The following is a 19,751-nucleotide window of genomic DNA, read 5'->3' as shown; positions in this document are numbered from 1 at the left end:
ATATAGCAGTGAGTACATGTCAATCCCACACTCCCAAACTATCCCTTCCTCCAACCCTTCCCCCCGCTCCACCAGTAACCATAAGGTCGTTCTCTAAGTCTGGGAGTCTGTTTTTGTTTTGTAAATAAGTTCATTTATAGCATTTTTTAAGATTCTGCATATAAGCTATATATGATATTTGTCTTTCTCTGTCAGACTTACTTCACTTAGTATGATAATCCCCAGGTCTATCCATGTTGCTGCAAATGGCATTATTTCATTCTTTTTAAGGGCTAAGTAATATTCCATTGTATATATGTACCACATCTTTATTCATTCATCTATTGATGGACATTTAGGTTGCTTCCATGTCTTGGCTATTGTAAACAGTGCTGCAATGAACATTGGGGGGCATGTACCCTTTCAACCAATGTTTTTCTCTGGATATATGCCAGGAGTGGGATTGCTGGATCATATGGTGGCTCTATTTTTAGTTTTTTAAGGAACCTCCGTACTGTTCTCCATAGTGGCTGTACCAATTTACATTCCCACAACAGTGTTAGGAGGGTTCCCTTTTCTCTACACCCTCTCCAGCATTTATTGTTTGTAGATTTTTTGATGATGGCCATTCTGACTGGTGTGAGGTGATACCTCATTGTAGATTTGATTTGCATTTCTCTAATAATTAGCAATGTTGAGCATCTTATCATGTGCCTCTTGGCCATCTGTATGTCTTTGGAGAAATGTCTATTTCGGTCTTCTGTGTATTTTTTCATTGGGTTGTTTGTTTTTTTGATATTGAGCTGCATGAGTTGATTGTTGCATCATTTGCATGTATTTTCTCCCATTCTGTGGGTTGTCTTTTCGTTTTGTTTATGGTTTCCTTTGCTGTGCAAAAGCGTTTGAGTTTAATTACATCCCATGTGTTTATTGTTGCTTTTATTCCCATTACTCTAGGAGACGGCTTGGAAAAGATATTGCTGCAATTTATGTTAAAGAGTGCCCTCCCTATGTTTTCCTCTCAGAGTTTTATATCCAGTCTTACATTTAGGTCTTTAATTCATTTTGAGTTTATTTTTGTGTGTGGTGTTAAAGAATATTCTAATTTCATTTTTTTAACATGTAGCTGCCCAGTTTTCCCAGCACCATTTATTGAAGACACTGCCTTTCCTCCATTGACTCTTTGTCATAGATCAATTGACCATAGGTTCATGGGTTTATTTCTGGGCTTTCTATCCTGTTCCATTGATCTATATTTCTATTTTTGTGCCAGTACTATACTGTTTTGATTACTGTAACTTTGTAGTGTAGTCTGAAGTCAGGGAGCCTGATTCCTTGAGCTCCAATTTCTTTCTCAAGATTGTTTTGGCTATTCAGGGTCTTTTGGGTCTCCATACAAATTTTAAGATTTTTTGTTCTAGTTCTGTGGAAAATGTCATTGGTAATTTTATAGGGATTGCACTGAATCTGTAGATTGCATTGGGTAGTATCATCATTTTGACCATATTGATTCTGCTAATCCAAGGACATGGTATATTTTTTCCATCTATTTGTGTCATCTTTGATTTCTTTCATCAGCATCTTATAGTTTTCAGAGTACAGGTCTTTTTTCTCCTTAGGTAGGTTTATTCCTAGGTATTTTTTCTTTTTTGATGTGATGGTAACTGGGATTGTTTCTTTAATTTCTCTTTCTGATCTTTCAGTGTTAATGTATAGAAATACAACAGATTTCTATGTAGTAATTTTGTATCCTGCAACTTTGCTGAATTCATTGATGAGCTCTAGTAGTTTTCTTATAGCATCTTTAGGAATTTTCTATGTGTAGTATCATGTCATCTGTAAAGAGTGACCGTTTTACTTCTTCTTTTCCAATCTGGATTCCTTTTATTTCTTTTTCTTCTCTGATTGCCATTGCTAGGACTTCCAAAACTATTTTGAATAAAAGTGGTGAGAGTGGGCATCCTTGTCTTGTTCCTGATCTTAGAGGAAATGTTTTCAGCTTTTCACTGTTGAGTATGATATTAGTTGTAGAAAATCCAGGAGATTTCTGATGGTTGAACTTCATAATGACTTCAGAATTGGTTAGTGAGAGCCATTGTGGAATTTCTATCTGTACAAATGTTCATGCATAAATCAGAAGTCTACTTGTATGTTTCTTAGTTTTATAAGTATGTTTATCATCTGATAATATTATATTTTCAAAAGTCCTGTTTCATGCTGTTAATTTAGTATATGTATTTTGACCCTTTCGAATAAATTAATGTGACATAATGAAGTTATTAGATACACAAATAGTGCTTGATAATTTCAAATAAGAGTAAACCAAAAGTCACCTTATAAAGCATCTTATTATTCTAAGGGTTTTCTATAATACATATATGTCAAATGCTAATTACAGCTACTATTTCCTTATTATTCAGTTGTCTCCGCCATGGTAATTTCACTGTTTATAGGAGAGCAGCAGTCTGTACAGTCTTTCTGTCAATTGTTTTTACCATTACTGACAAGATAGATTATATTTTGGTTAGAATTAATTTGTTCCCTAGTTTGTTCCAACTGGATGTATTTTAAATTAATATGCTAGCATCAATTTTGTATTACAAAGAGATTTCTTTGCCCTGCAAACTAAGCCTTGAAATATTCCTTCAAAAACTGAGGTCCTAATCAACACCTCAGTACTGATCATAAATTTTTATTTGAATTGGTTGAGGATTACCAGGAACCTTTTTTTCTTAAAAATATCCTGATGATCAGTGACAGTGACAATTCTTAAAAATAATGTTTTTCAGATGATCTATTTAAAATAAAAAGTTTCCTAAAATACCTTGTTATAAATTAGTAGCTCATAGACCATTTTTCTGAAATGAGAGGTTCAGGTTGAGTGACTTATTGGTTACCTGTGGGAAGAATTGTCACTATGAATTTAGAAATGGAAACAACAATGCTACTGTATTAGCTTGCTAGAGCTGTCATGCCAAAATACCACAAACTGGTGGCTCTTAAAAAGCAAACTTACTGTCTCATCACTCTGGAGGTTAAAAATTTGAAATCAAGGTGTTGGCAGAGTTGGTTATTCCTGAGACCTCTGATAGAAGGACTTGCTCTAGGCCACTCTTTTTGGTTTGAACTGGTTTTTTCCCTATGTCTCATCACATCATCTTCCCTCTACCATGAGTCTATGTCCAAATTTTTCCTTTTTATAAGAATATCAGTTATATTAGATTAGAGGTCTACCCTAATCCAGTATGACTTTAACTTAACTAATTATAATACATCTGCAACAACCCTATTTCCAAATAAAGCCACATTCCCAAGTACAAGGGTTAACATATGAATTTTGAGGAACACAATTCAACTTATAACAACTACTAGTAATTATTATATCTTTTGTGTGTAATGTTATATTTAATCCTTTATGAGATAGGTAGTATTATTCTTATTTCATAGATGAGGCTAAAAGAGTGATTTGTCAGAGAGTTTATTATATGCTAAGGTTGGAATTACTTCTGACTCCAAACTCATTGCTGGATACTTTTACTGAGCTTCACCATCATCATCATTTTGACCAGGACCACTTGTTGAACAAACTGAGATAAAATCTGATAATAAAGTGATGACTTTATAATATATTGAATCATTTACCTTTAGAATTGTTCATTTATCTGTTTCTGTGTAACTATCCTAAAACCTAGAGGCTTAAAATAGCACTCATTTTATTATATCTCATGATTTGGTTGATACTCAGATGGCTGATTATTTTGTTCCACATAATGGCAACTGGGTTTTCTCAATAGTATTTAGCTGATAGTTGGTCTAATCTGGAGAGTCCAAGAAGGCTCCATTCACATAGCTGTGATCTTAGTGCGGCCACTGGAAGCCTGAGCTCAGATTCTCACCCTCTGGTCCTCAGAATTTCTGTTCAGTGGGTAGTTGGACTTCTTCCATGATGCTCAGGGCTCCAAGAGTGAGTATACCAAGAGGGCTGACTGAGTCGCATTCAATTTGTTAAAAGTGACTGTCTCAGAATTAGGGAAGAGAGCTACAAAATTTCTTGGAAGTATAGTTCACTTGGGAGCCCTATCTGAAGACTAACTACTAAAAACTCTAAGGGCTTAAAAACCACCTAATTTAGTTTTCAATCTTGTTAAAGATATCAGAAAATGAAAGTTTTAATGCTCTTTATATGCTTGTAATATCACAAATATTGTTATATATTAAAATAAGTATTTGATAATGAGTTCAATAATATTTCATCTGCTCTTAGATTCTGGTATTTATAATTAGAGAATTAAGAAATAAGAATTTGCTATACATTCACTTATTTTTATTTCAGTAAATTAAGATCTATCTTAATTATTTGATTACAGGTTTCGAGAACCCAACTATTAGATACCAGTCATCTTCTGAAAGCATAGAAGAAAACAAGATGAATTATTTCAGTTCCTAAATCTTGGTTTTGAGATATCTGAGTCAGGCCTGAGAGATGACATGATCTCTCCAAGATCACCTCTAATCTAAAGAATAGATGTCATAACTCCTGGATTGGTTCTTAAGCAAACAATGCTGCTCTCTCTGATGCTTCACTAGTAAATTTTGCAGCAATAAAACATAGTATAGTAGTCAAGTGTACACACAGGAGCACAAGTATTAAAATTCATAATTCTGATTGTGATCATTAGAAAGTTAAGTTACTTTATCTCTCTATGCCTCAGTTTCTTCATTATTATATAATGTTAACATTAGTACCTCCTTTGAGGAGATGTGAAAATTTAGACTTAATAAATGAAAAGCACTTAAAGCAATGTCTAGGACATGGTAAGTATTGTATAAATGTTTACTGCCATTATTACATTCACAAAAAACATAATAATCATTGACATGTCAATAGAAAGCATCTTTCTTTTCACTCTTATTTGCTCTTAGAAAAAGCTTGACATTTGAAATTATTTAATAGTATTAATTAAATAACTTTTATATGTAATGTAGTTTATATACTTCACTAACTTAAAATCTTAGATAAAGAATATAACATATACATGGACTATTAATTCTAGGACAACTTTTTAAAAATTCTATACAAATTTTTCTGAATTCTTATTTAATAGATTAGGAAAATGATGTCCAGAAAGGATATGTAATTTTCCAAGTCTACACTGTGCACAAGTGAAAAATAATATCAATTTCTCTTAATAAATCAGTGATATTTCATCTCTAGTATATTTCAATTTCAAAATCAAATCATAAATTTCTCTATTCACATTTAAGTGGAAATTGCATGTCAAATCTACTCCTTAATTTTTGTGGCTATAATGAAATGCATAATATCTTGAGTAATTGATAAAATTTGTAGTAGGCACATCAGCAAACAAAAGGATATTGGAAGTGTGGAATATATTAAGAATGCATGCCAAAGCAAGTGACAGTTCAGTATATGATGATGCGGTGCCTTCTGCCAAACAAGCATGGGATGCCAAACATGCATACCATACCTGTCCCAATCTTCAGTCTTAACACATCGTAGCCTTTTTGCCTAGAATGCTCTTCCTTCCCAGTTTTCATTAAATTCATTCTTTAGGCCTGAGGCTGTTTAGCAGGTACTTCAGGAGCCTTTTCCTAACCTCCCAAACTAGGTAAATTACCTACGTCATATGTTTCTGTAGTTTCATTATACTCCTACATTTATTTGTTGACCTTGTATCTTTTATCCAACTCTCTTAGATATAGAAGAGCATAAACTGTACCTGTCATGTTCAATGCCATGAGCCAAATACCCAACACACTGTCTGTAGAGATTACAGACATTAGGTTGCCAAATATGTTTGTATTTCTCTTAAGAAATTCTCCTGAAATCTGTTATCATTTAATGTAAAATGAGTCAAATAGTCACCATAAAGGTGATTTAAAGTTTTTGAGACCAGAAACCATGTGATTTGTTATTCATTATATTTTCAGTACTTAACATGCCTGGCACACAATAGATGTGCAAGAAGTCAAGGTTAAATGACAGTGCTCAATACATTAGACAATTTAGAATGTTAAAAGTATGAACTGGATTGAAGATCTATGTTCTAGTTTTACTCCCATCCCTATAAACTGACCAAAGACAAGTTGCTTAACTTCTCTAAGTCTCAGTCCTTTTGTCATAAAATGAGAGAAGAGGGGAATAATACCTTCCTCATAGGATCAAATGAGGAGAAAAATTCCTAATACATTTCAAATATCTAACACAGAAGACAAAATAGAAGTTAGTTTAACCCAGCCTACAAAACCCCACATTTTCTCCTGCTGTCATGTGAAATAAGAAGCAGAAGTATTCCATGATAAATTCAAGCTACAAAATTACAAGAATGTTAATTCTGACTAAATATAAGGAACATAGTTCTAATAATTATTGCTGTCCATCAGGAGATGAGACCATCTCAAAAAAAAAAAAAAAAGTAGATCCTTTCCTGCCCCTTGACAGATTTAAAGAATGGCTGATTTAAAAAAGGAAATTCCTACCTTGTAAAGCAAATGAGACTGGACAGTCTCCAAACTTATTTTAATTTGAAAATTACATTAATCTAATCTTCCCTGATGGGAGCTCTTTTTTATCCCTTATTTCTGAATTTTGGTGCTTTAAATAATTTAGCTATTTGAACTAAAGGCACTACAAATTAGCCTTGAAATAACCCAGAAATGTGCTGTAATATGGTTTTCTGTGGACCAGAGTTTGTGATTAGGCATATCTGTTTTGGACACCAGTCAGTAGATTTAGTTGGTGAATTACCAAAAGTACTTCTTAAAAAGCATTTTATCTTGTAAGGTAGTATTCCAGATTGTGTTCTTATGTCTGTTGACATCAGGGTGCCTGAGAGATCCATTGTTAACAAGGAGTTAACTAGAAATTACGTAATACAGTGATTACAGCTAGCTTATCAACTAAGTCCTTAAAATTGAAAAGTATGTTTTACAAGATTATGAGCAATGTTATAAGCATTTCTACATGATTTCTTAATGCAACATTCATCATATAATATTGGGTTGAAAGAAGACATCTTTATACTCATAAAAGTATCATGTCATTGCACACAAAACAATTTCTAAAGTTATAACAAATTCTGTGATATTTGATATTTTGTGGTAAAGTTAAATTATTCAGCATGAAAAGAATTATCAAGAGTAAATATTAAGGAAGAATCAACATTGTGAAAATGACTATACTACTCAAAGCAATCTACAGATTCAATGCAATCCTTATCAAAATAGCAATGGCATTTTTCACAGAACTAGAACAAAAATATTCACAATTTGTATGGAAATACAAAAGAGCCCGAATAGCCAAAGCAATCTTGAGAAAGAAAAACGGAGCTGGAGGAATCAGGTTCCCAGACTTCAGACTATACTACAAAGATACTGTAATCAAGACAGTATGATAGTGGCAGAGAAACAGAAATACAGATCAGAGGAACAGGATAGAAAGCCCAAAGATAAACCCACGCACATATGGTCACCTTATTTTTGATAAAGGAGGCAAGAATATACAATGGAGAAAAGACAGCCTCTTCAATAGTGGTGCTGGGAAAACTGAACAGCTATACATAAAAGAATGAAATTAGAATACTCCCTAACACCATACACAAAAAAAAAACCCTCAAAATGTATTAAAGACCTAAACGTAAGGCCAGACACTACAAAACTCTTAGAGGAAAACCTAGGCAGAACACTCTATAACATAAATCACAGAAAGATCCTTTTTGACCCACCTCCTAGAGAAATGGAAATAAAAACAAAAATAAACAAATGGACCTAATGAAACTTAAAAGCTTTTGCACAGCAAAGGAAACTCTAAACAAGACGAAAAGACAATCCTCAGAATGGGAGAAAATATTTGCAAATGAAGCAACTGACAAAGGATTAACCTCCAAAATTTGTAGGCAGCTCATGCAACTCAACATCAAAAAAACAAACAACCGACTCCAAAACTGGGCAGAACATCTAAATAGACATTTCTCCAAAGAAGATATACAGATTGCCAACAAACACATGAAAGGATGCTCAACATCACTAATCATTAGAGAAATGGAAATCAAATCTACAATGAAGTATCACCTCACACCAGTCAGAATGGCCATCATCAAAAAATCTACAAACATTAAATTCTGGAGAGGGTGTGGAGAAAAGGGAACACTCTTGCACTGTTGGTAGGAATGTAAGTTGATACAGCCACTATGGAGAACCATATGGAGGTTCCTTTAAAAACTAAAAATAGAACTACCATACGACCCAGCAATCCCAGTACTTGGCATATACACTGAGAAAACCATAATTCAAAAAGAGTCATGTACCACAATGTTCATTGCAGCACTATTTACAATAGCCAAGACATGGAAGCAACCTAAATATCCATCAACAGATCAATGGATGAAGAAGATGTGGCACATATATACAATTGAATATTACTCAGCCATAAAAAGAAATGAAATTGAGTTATTTGTAGTGAGGTGGTTGGACCTAGAGTCTGTTATACAGAGTGAAGTAAGTCAGAAAGAGAAAAACAAATATCGTATGCTAACACAAATATATGGAATCTAAAAAAAAAAAAAAAAAAAAAGGTTCTGAAGAACCTAGGGGCAGGACAGGAATAAAAACGCAGACCTAGAGAATGGACTTGAGGATATGGGGAGGGGGAAGGGTAAGCTGGGATGAAGTGAGAGAGTGGCATGGATTTATATATACTACCAAATGTAAAATAGATAGCTCGTGGGAAGAAGCAGCATAGCACAGGGAGATCAACTCCGTGCTTTGTGACCACCTAGAGGGGTGAGATAGGGAGGGTGGGAGGAAGATGCAAGAGGGAGGTGATCTGGGGATATACGTATGCATATAGCTGATTCACTTTGTTATACAGCAGAAAGTAACACACCATTGTAAAGCAGTTATACTCCAATAAAGATGTTTTAAAAAAAAGAGTAAATATTAAGGACCAGAGTTTCTCAAAGTTTGTTCCAGAAAAAAAAAATCATATTAACAACATCAGAATTGCATGGAGTGCTTATTAAAAGTTGAAACATCTCAGTTTTCCCCAAGAACTATTAGTTCTGGAATAGCGACTAGGAATATGCATTTTTACAAATATCTCCCATGAATCTTACAGGCACCAAGGTTTTGAAATTCACTGTAATAAAATATGGCTGTGGACAATATATGAGAACATAAACAAACTGTCTGTGTTTTCAAACTGTGATTCATATGACCAGGTTTCTAAGATAAAGTAATAGCTGAACTAGTTTTATGGGATAATTCTGAACTGAAAATATTACTTTCAAAGTATATACGCTTGTGACAGAAATGAAGTAGAGGTTTGTCTGGACAGGAGACAGTGTAGGGGGAGAGGGTCTATCATCTGAGGGATTAAATACATGTTAATTAGTATAGGGATAATGAAGAGACTGGCAAGTTGCAATGTAGAGCTTGCTACCTCTGAAAGTCATCAAGTTTAACCTGGAATTTAAGTTTTGTTGAATATTTAACCTCTAGTTATAAAAATGCTACATTAACAGAATCACAGAATCATAGAACTGGAAGAGTCTTCAAAAGTCACCAAGTTCAATCATTTATTGCTATTGAATCAACCTCACAAATCCTTGATATATTAAAGTCTATTTGTTCAGAAATTAAAAATTTTCCCAACTCAACTCAATGTCCATACCCAAGTGTGTTTTATACAAATATGAAGATCTAAAGGTAGATGATGTTAATTAGATAGATAGATGATAGATAGATGATAGATAGATAGATAGATAGATAGATAGATAGATGGAAGGAAGGGAGGACTAATTTTCTTTATGTGCTGCTATTTATAAAATTCTTTCTTTGCTTTTTAAATGTAGCAAATGATGAATTTTATAGAAAAGTACGAGTCACATCTGGCAAGCTATTTTTGATTTACTGAGCTTGGAATAGCTGCAAAAACACTTCCTCTTACAGACTTATATAATCAATCATTTGTTGCTTTCCTTGCAAATCAGCATTAGTTTTTTTTAAACATCTTTATTGAAGTATAATTGCTTTACAATGGTGTGTTAGTTTCTGCTTTATAACAAAGTGAATCAGTTATACATATACATATGTTCCCATATCTCTTCCCTCTTGCATCTCCCTCCCTCCCACCCTCCCCATCCCACCCCTCTAGGTGGTCACAAAGCACCGAGCTGATCTCCCTGTGCTATGCGGCTGCTTCCCACTAGCTATCTATTTTACATTTGGTAGTGTATATATGTCCATGACACTCTATCACCCTGTCACATCTCACCCCTCACTCTCCCCCTATCCTCAAGTCCATTCTCTAGTAGGTCTGTGTCTTTATTCCCTTCTCGCCACTAGGTTCTTCATAGCCTTTTTTTTTTTTTTTCTCCTTAGATTCCATATATATGTGTTAGCATACTGTATTTGTTTTTCTCTTTCTGACTTACTTCACTCTGTATGACAGACTCTAACTCCATCCACCTCATTACAAATAACTCAATTTCATTTCTTTTTATGGCTGAGTAATATTCCATTGTATATATGTGCCACATCTTCTTTATCCATTCATCTGTCGATGGACATTTAGGTTGCTTCCATGTCCTGGCTATTGTAAATAGAGCTGCAATGAACATTTTGGTACATGACTCTTTTTGAACTATGGTTTTCTCAGGGTATATGCCCAGTAGTGGGATTGCTGGGTCGTATGATAGTTCTATTTGTAGTTTTTTAAGGAACCTCCATACTGTTCTCCATAGTGGCTGTATCAATTTACATTCTCACCAACAGTGCAAGAGGGTTCCCTTTCCTCCACACCCTCTCCAGCATTTATTGTTTCTAGATTTTTTGATGATGGCCATTCTGGCTGGTGTGAGATGATATCTCATTGCAGTTTTGATTTGCATTTCTCTAATGATTAATGATGTTGAGCATTCTTTCATGTGTCTGTTGGCAATCTGTATATCTTCTTCGGAGAAATGTCTATTTCAGCATTAGTTTTATATTACTAAGATTTACCCCCATTTTACAGCATTAAAATGGGTCACAAAGCAATTCAGTTCAATTTTAAATTCAATAAAATTAAGAATATATTTATTGAGCAGTAGTTCTCTGCTAGCACTTTTCTATGTACTGCAGCAAAGCCCAAGTCTTTAACCACCACAAGCTTCTAACTTTACTTGAGGTCTCCCCCAAGCAAACTAAGAAATGATGAAGTAAAATAAAGCATTCTAGAATTTGGGCTGAAAGAAAATGATTTCAATGGTTTAGAACTGGGAGGTGGCACTCAGTATTAGTAGGAAGATCTAAAGAGGGCTTCATGATAAAGATGAACACATGACTTAAGTTTTGATAGGCATTGAATAATTCTTCACCACTTCCATGGCAAAAAAGTTTGAAAGTTGGAATAAGCATGATTATGCAGGGATCAATGAAGGGGTAGTTTTTGACTTAGACCTTTGAATCCCAGACTATTATATATGCCAGCTACTTAGCAAAAACTTTAAGCCCTTTGAGCATAAGGATTAGGAAGGTAAAATTGATAATGGAAAGATTATAAATTATGGAGTTAGAAAAAACTCAATTCTCAATCTTGTCTTTGCAATAACCAACAAGGTTATCTGGAAATTTTACTTACATTCTTTGAGCTTGGGACTGGGTTTCTTTATAGCAATGGGAATAATGAACTCTTTCTTGAAGGACTGTAGTAAAGGTTTAATGAGAGTAATAATACTGTACAACAAATAATGAGTCAAAAATATGAACGGTCTTGGTGTAAGTATATGCTCTGCACATAATAAGAGCTCAATATGTGTGATTTGGCTGATAGGAAGATGATTCTGTAGGTAGTGGTACATCATTATATGTTTTTTTCAAGAATGTTAGGTACTTAAATCATAAGAATGGATAAGATTACACAAGGAGAACATGTGGAGGAAAGTAGATTAAGGATGGAAACACAGGAAGAATCACAATTACAGAGTGGGAAGAGGAGGAGGATTTCAACAAGAAAACAAAGAATAAGTAGTCAAAAATATGCAACTATATGCTCAGGAGAGCATGGGGATATTGAAGACAAGGGGATAGAAAATGCCAAAACATATAAGGTGTTCAACAGAATCTAATGTGTTAGAGAAGCCTGAAATTGTAAATACTGAAAAGTTTCCATTGGATTGAGGCCATCATGAAGCTTCATGAGAACAGGTTCACCTGCTTGGCTGGGGAGAAAATCAAACTGCAGGAGGCTGAGGAATGAAGGAAAGCTGAGAAAATGCAGACAGTGAGTTCCTACTGCTTTTCAAGACTTTGCTGACAGTAGAAGAGAAAAAGCAAGGTAATTAGAAGGGATGCTGTGTTAAAGGTGGAAGGAGAGTCAGGAGCTTGAAACAGAAGTGTAGAGCAAAAACTGGTCTCCATGGAGTGAGCTGAGAATAGTTAGAGAGAATTAAGTAAAAAGTAAATTGAGATATTTACAATCTACATTTAGTTTAGTGATAGGAAGTACATAAGATCTTTACCACTAATCATAGGAAACATGACAGAATTTTCTTAGATAAACGATGGTTGTGGAGGGATGTAGGAAGAAGAATAGGGAGGAAGAGACGGATGCAGCTTGTTTTCTTTGCTTGAATAAATACCAGCAAAAAATGCATTACACTGATATTAATTGTAAATATAAACTCTATTAAAATCTTTTAGTGCCTGCATAGTATCCATAGCAAAAATCAAGAAACGGAATTGGAGAGGGAAGGGGATCAAGATGGAGAAGTAAGAGGACGTGGAGCTCACTGCCCCCCACAAACCCACAAATACATCGAAAATACATCTACATGTAGAAAAATTCTCATGGAAAATTAACTGGAAACTGGCAGAAGAATTCCTAAACAACCAAGCCTGTAAGAAAGACTCCACTTCCAGATAATCTGGTAGGACAGGGGGAAAAAAGCATCAAGTTGGGACCTGTGCCCCTGGGATAGAACTAAGAGGAAAAGGAAGACCAGCCGGGTAGAATGGGTGGGTCAAACCATAGACTGAGGTTCCCAGTCCTGGGGTTCTAAGCAGAGTAGACAAGACCCTGTGGCTGCAGGGAGAACCACTGGGGCAAAAAGAAAGGCTGGAGAAGCCTAAACTCCACTCAAGAGGACCAGTGCATGGGTGCTGGCTTGCCACCAGACAGGGTAGGAAAGGTCTGCCTTAGTGGCTGTGGCTTCACCACACTCCCCAAACCAACCTGAGTAAAAAGTGAGGCCCCACTCACTCCACACCACAGCTTGGCACTGGATCTAGAAAGGCCAGTTCCTAGGAAAAGATTCAATCTAGAAATGCAGAGGCTGCCCCTGGGGTCTGGGGTGTGCTCTAAGTGGGGCAGTGGTGGCCGTTTTTGGTGATTACTGAAACAGTGACCCAGAAGCTCAAACTTTTGAAGGCGGCACAACCTCTTCAATTCCCATGACCACAACGGTCTGATGCCCAGTCCCAGCCAAGAGAATGCTCCAGCCCCATCTGCTCCATGCCATAACTTTGCACTAGGTCTGGGAGGTCTGCAACAGGGGAAAAGATGCTACCTTGGACTATGTCTGAGAGGAGCTACAGACACTTATATCAGACCACTGGAAGCACACAAACCTCACTTACTTCAGCACTTCCCTCCTTCAGGGCAAAGGTTCCAGTGCGGGGAGAAGGAAAAGGAAACACTTAAAGGGAACAGAGCCACCTTGAGCCTGAACCTCAGGGATTCTGCTCCAGCAATGTGGGAGCAGACCCCACCTGTGACAAGACTGTGACTGCCACTGAACAAAGAGCAAGTCTCACCTCACACCCTGTACAGGCTCTAGCTCCTCCAACATCAACCACACCCCCTACCAAGGTGACAGCTGCCAGCACACCCTGAGGAAAGAGGTGACAGGCATCAGCATCAAGTCCAGCCCTCGCACCAAAGACATTGAGCAAATGCAGTTTATGTAAGGATGTTCCCACATAAAAACACCCCTTCAGGACCACAATAGGTAACTGTTTCTAAATTCATAGAAACAGAGAAAGTTAAGTAAAATAAAAGGCAGAGGAGCTACTCTCAATTGAAAGAGCTAGAGAAAAGCCCTGAAAAAATAATGAAACAGATAATCAGTCTACCAGACTCTGAGTTCAAAAATCTGGTAATGAAAATGCTAACTGAATTAAGAGAGAGAATTGATCTAAGCACAGATTTTCAAAATTCTTTTCCATTATGTTTTATTACAGGATATTGAAAATAGTTCCCTGTGCTATACAAGAGGACCTTGTTGTTTATCCTTTCTGTATATATAATAGTTTGCATCTGCTAGACCCAAACTCATAATCTAACCATTACCTAAACTCTCCTTCCCCTTGGCAACCACGAATCTATTCTCTATGTCTGTAAGTCTGTTTCTGTTTCGTAGATAAGTTCATTTGTGTCATTTTTTAGATTCAACATATAAGTGATATCATATGGCATTTGTCTTTCTCTTTCTGGCTTACTTTACTTAGTATGATAATCTCTAAGTCCATCCATGTAGCTGAAAATGACATTATTTCATTCTTTTTTATGGCTGAGTTTTATAGCTAGCTATCTAGCTATCTAGCCACCTAGCTAGCTAGCTAGCTAGATAACTAGATAGATAAAGAAGATGTGGTATGTATGACATACCACATCTTCTTTATCCATTCATCTGTCGATGGACATTTAGTGTGCTTCCATGTATTGGCTATTATAAATTAAGCTGCTATGAACATTGGGGTGCATATAACTTTTTGAATTAGAGTTTTTATCATTTCCAGATATATGCCCAGGATTGGGATCACTGGATCATATGGTAACTCTTTTTTTTTTTAGTTTTTTAAGGTACGTCCATACTGTTCTCCACAGTGTCTTCACAAATTTACATTCCCGTCAACAGTGTAGAAGGGTTCCCTTTTCTCCACACCCTCTTCAGCAGTCGTTATTTATAGACATTTTTAATGATGGCCATTCTGACCAGTGTGAGGTGGTACCTCATTGTAGTTTTGATTTGCATTTCTTTAATAATTAGCAGTGATGAGCATCTATTCATGTGCCTATTGGCTATCTGTATGTTTTCTTTGGATAGATTATACTCAGATCCTTTTAACAGGAACTAGAGGCTATAAAGAAGACCCAATCAAAAATAGATTAATTCAATTTCTGAGATAAGAAGCACTCTAGAAGCAATGAATAGTCAACTAAATTACACAGAAGAATACATAGGTGATCTGGAATATAGAATAATGGGAATCATCTAATCAGAGCAACAAACAGAAAGAGAAATTAAAAATGAAAGCAACATGGGAGTCTATAGAATAATATAAAATGTGCCATACACATTATAGAGATTCCAGGAAAAGAGAGAGAGAAGGGGATCAAAAATGTATTCGAATAAATTATGGTTGAAAACTTCCCAAACCTAATGAAGGAAACATGTCCAGGTGTAGGAAGCACAGAGGTTCTTAAGCAAGTCCTCTGGCCAGGCTCACCAAGAAGAAAAAAGGGAGTACCCAAATAAACAAAATAAGTGATGAAAGAGGAGAAATAACAACTGATACCACAGAGATAAAAAAAAAAATCATAAGAGAATACTATGAACAGTTACATGCCAACAAATTGGACAACCTAGAAGAAATGGACAAATTTCTAAAAATATACAGCCTGTCAAGACTGAGTCAAGATGAAGGAGACAATCCGAGCAGATCAATCACTAAAAGTGAAATAGAATCTGTAATTTAAAAACTACTCCCGGCAAACAAATTGCCAGGAATGGATAGCTTCCTGGAGGAATTCTACCAAACATAAAGAAGAACTTATACCTATCCTTCTCAAACAGGTCCAAAAAATTTAATGGGAGGAAACACTACCAAATTCATTCTATGAGGCCACCATTACCCTGATACCAAAACCAGACAAAGACACTACAAAAAAGAATATTACAGGTCGAGATCTCTGATGAATATATATGCAAAAATTCTCAACAAAATATTAGCAAACCAAATCCAACAATACATAAAAAGGATCATGCACCACAATCAATTAGATTCATTCCAGGGTCACTAGGATGGTTCAACACATGTAATTAAACAGTGTGATACACCACAGTAACAAAAGGAAAAAAAAAAACCACATGATAATCTCAATAGATGCAGAAAAAGCATTTGACAAAATTCAACATCCATTCATGATAAAACTCTTATCAAAGTGGGTATACAGGGAACACACCTCAACATAATGAACATATTGTATTTAAATAAATTAATTAATTAGTTTATTTATTTACTTATTTTTGGCTGTGTTGGGTCCTCGTTGCCATGCACAGGCTTTCTTTAGTTGCAGAGAGCAGGAGCTACTCTTCGTTGTGGTGCATGGGCTTCTCATTGCAGTGACCTGTCTTGTTGTGGAGCACGGGCTCTAGGCACATGGGTTTCAGCAGCCGTGGCATGTGGGCTCAGTAGTTGTGGCTCGCAGGCTCAGCAGTTATGGCACACAGACTTAGTTGCTCCACGGCATGTGGGATCCTCTCGGACCAGGGATTGAACCCATGTCCCCTGCATTGGCAGACGGATTCTTAACCACTGCACCACCAGGGAAGTCCCCATATTGTATTTTGAACACAATAAACTCAGAGCCAACATAATACTCAACAGTGAAAAGTTGAAAGCCTTCCCACTAAATTTGGGAACAAGACAAGAAAACCCACTCTCACTGCTTCTATTTAACATAGTATTGGAAGTCCTAGCCATAGCAATCAGACAAGAAAAAAAAAAAGTATCCAAATTGGAAGGGAAGCAATAAAACTGTCACCATTTGCTGATGACATGATACTCTATATAGAGAACCATAAAGTCTCCACCTAAAAACTATTAGAATTAAACTGAATTCAGCAAGGTAGCAGGATACAAGATTAATATACAGAAATTTGTTGAATTTCTATACACTAATAATGAAATATCAGAAAGGGAATGTAAAAAAATTCCCATTTAAAATCACATAAAAAATACCTAGGAATATATTTAACCAAGGATGTGAAAGACCTATATTATAAAACTGTAAAACACTGATGAAGAAAATTGAAGATGATTCAAAGAAATAGAAAGATATCCTTTGCTCTTGGATTGGAAGAATTAATATTATTAAAATGGTCATAGTACCTAAAGTGACTTACAAATTTAAAGTAATCTCTATCAAAATGCCCAAGACATTTTTCACAGAACTAAAACAAATAATTATACAATTTATATGGAACCATAAAAGACCCAGAATTGACAAAACAATACTAAGAGAAAAGAACCAAGCTGGAATTATTACCCTCCCACATTTCAGACTATACTACAAAGCTACAGTAATCAAAACAGCATGGCACTGGAACAAAAACAGACACATAAATTAATGGAATAGAATAGAGAACCCAGAGATAAACCCACACACCTATGGTCAATCAATCTTTGACAAAAGAGGCAACAATATACAATAGAGAAAAAACAGTTTTTTCAATAAGTGGTGCTGGGAAAACTGGACAGCCACATGTAGAACAATGAGATTAGAACATTCCCTCACACCATATACAAAAATAAACTCAAAATGTTTTAAAGAACTAAATCAAGACCTGAAACTATGAAACTCCTAGAAAAGAACATAGGTGGAGCACTCTGTCATAAATTGTAGCAATATTTCCTTGAATCAGTCTCCTAAGGCAAAATAAATAAAAGCACAAATAAACAAATGGGATGTAATTAAACTTAAAAGCTCTTGCACAGCAAAGGAAACCATCAACAAAATGAAAACAAAACCTATGGAATGGGAGAAATATTTGCAAATGATGTGACAAATAAGGGGTTAATATTCAAAATATAGGAACTGCTCATACAACTAATTATCAAAAATAACCCCAAACAATTCAATGAAAAATTGGCAGAAGAATAGACTTTTTCCAAAGACATAGAGATGGCTAACAGGTATGTGAAAATATGCTGACCATGGCTAATTATTAGAGAAGTGCAAATCAAAACCACAATGAGTTATTACCTCACACCTGTCAGAATGGTTATCATCAAAAAGTCTACAAATCACATATGTTGGAGAGGATGTGGAGAAAAGGGAACAATTGTACTCTGTTGGTGGGAATGTAAATTGGTGCAGCCACTATGAAAAACAGTACGGAGTTTTCTTAAAAAACTAAAAATTGAGCTACCATATATTCCAGCAATCCCACTTTCAGTTATATATTCAGGAGAAACAAAAACACTAATTCAAAAAGATACACGCAATGTCCATAACAGAGCTATTTACAATAGTAAAGATATGGAAGCAACCCAAAGCCCCACTGACAGATGATTGGATTAATAAGAGTGGTATACAATGGAATATTACTCAGCCATAAAAAAGAATGAAATACTGCCATTTTCAGCAATGTGGACGGTCCTAAAGAATATTATACTTTGTGAAATTTCAGACAGAGAAAGACAAATACTATATGATATCACTTATATATGGAATCTAAAATACAAATAAATGTATATACAAAACAGAAACAGATTCACAGACATAGAAAACAAACTTGTGGTTATCAAAGGGGAGTGGGGAGGAAGGGATGGACAAACTAGGGGCATGGGATTAACAGAAACAAAATTCTATATATAAAATAGGTAAGCAACAAAGATATACTATATAGCATAGGGAATTATACACATTATCTTGTAATAACCTATAATGGAATATAATCTGCAAAATACTGAATCACTACGCTGTACACCCGAAACTAACACAATATTGTAAATCAACTATACTTCAATAAATAATAAATAATAAAAAGCAAATTTCAGAAATTTAAGTACCATATAAGGCTCTGAAACAAGCAAAATTAAATTATTTTGTTTAGGCTTCACATATGGTTTCAAAAATGCAAGGGAATTATAACCCACCATTCAGAGCAGTGGGAAGGTAGGAGGATAGGATAGAGGAATCACACACGAGTCATCTCAGTGGTATTAATAATTTTCTAGTTAAGTTGGGTGATGGTTTTACTGATATTTATTATCTTGCTCCATAACTTACATATACTTCTGTGTCTATGAAATACTACACAGTATGAATATACTTAAAGGCCTTTTTAATAACACTAGCTCCTCAGAGTAGAACCTTTCCCCTGTCCAGGTAATTAGAGATCCACACATGTTCAGAGCATTAAACCCTTGCATTTCTGCAGTTCCCTTTGCCTAGAAAGCACAGATTGTCCCTGTGACTTGTGTTCCCTGATGTCACTTGTAACAATCAACATATTTGTTAAAGTTGCTTAGTTAATACTTCCAGTTACACATTCTACTATTCATTATCTTCCAGGGAAAAGGATTTTAAATGTTTTTGTGTATCTTCTATTACCAGATATTTCCATTTAGTTCATTTAAACATTAATCTTATGAAAACATTTTGAATGTAATATTAATAACTCCTGGGCTTAAGGATTAAAAGTATTGGTTTTGAAGCCAGATTTCTTGGCTTCAAACTCCATCTTCATCATTAACTAGCGTTATGACTTTGGGCAAATTAGCCTCATTATACTTCCATTTTCTCATTTATAAAGTGGAAGTAATAAAAAAAACCTATTCATAGAGATATCCTATATTTAAAGTAATTTATAAACTTTAACCACTTAAAAGAGTGGCTGGCATCTAATAAGCTTTTAATTCATGTTAGTTATTATTTTGTGCATGTCACTTATTTTCTAAAATAAAGCTTTTAAAGAGAAATT

General features: G+C 35.2%; 1 long non-coding RNA gene across 1 annotated transcript in view; it reads right to left on the bottom strand.

The window, feature by feature from the left end:
• Nucleotides 1–10,376: 10,376 nt before the first annotated feature.
• LOC309604982 overlaps nt 10,377–19,751 on the bottom strand; it is a 54,470-nt gene continuing 45,095 nt past the window's right edge. Inside the window, exon 2 of the long non-coding RNA XR_014231198.1 lies at nt 10,377–10,633. This is a non-coding gene — a long non-coding RNA (uncharacterized lncRNA). The remainder of the gene's footprint in view (nt 10,634–19,751) is intronic.

Source organism: Balaenoptera borealis (genome assembly GCF_965194805.1).
Source record: "Balaenoptera borealis genome assembly, chromosome: 11".
Classification (NCBI taxonomy): Eukaryota; Metazoa; Chordata; class Mammalia; order Artiodactyla; family Balaenopteridae; genus Balaenoptera; species Balaenoptera borealis.
This window is presented reverse-complemented; position numbering and strand designations above follow the sequence as displayed.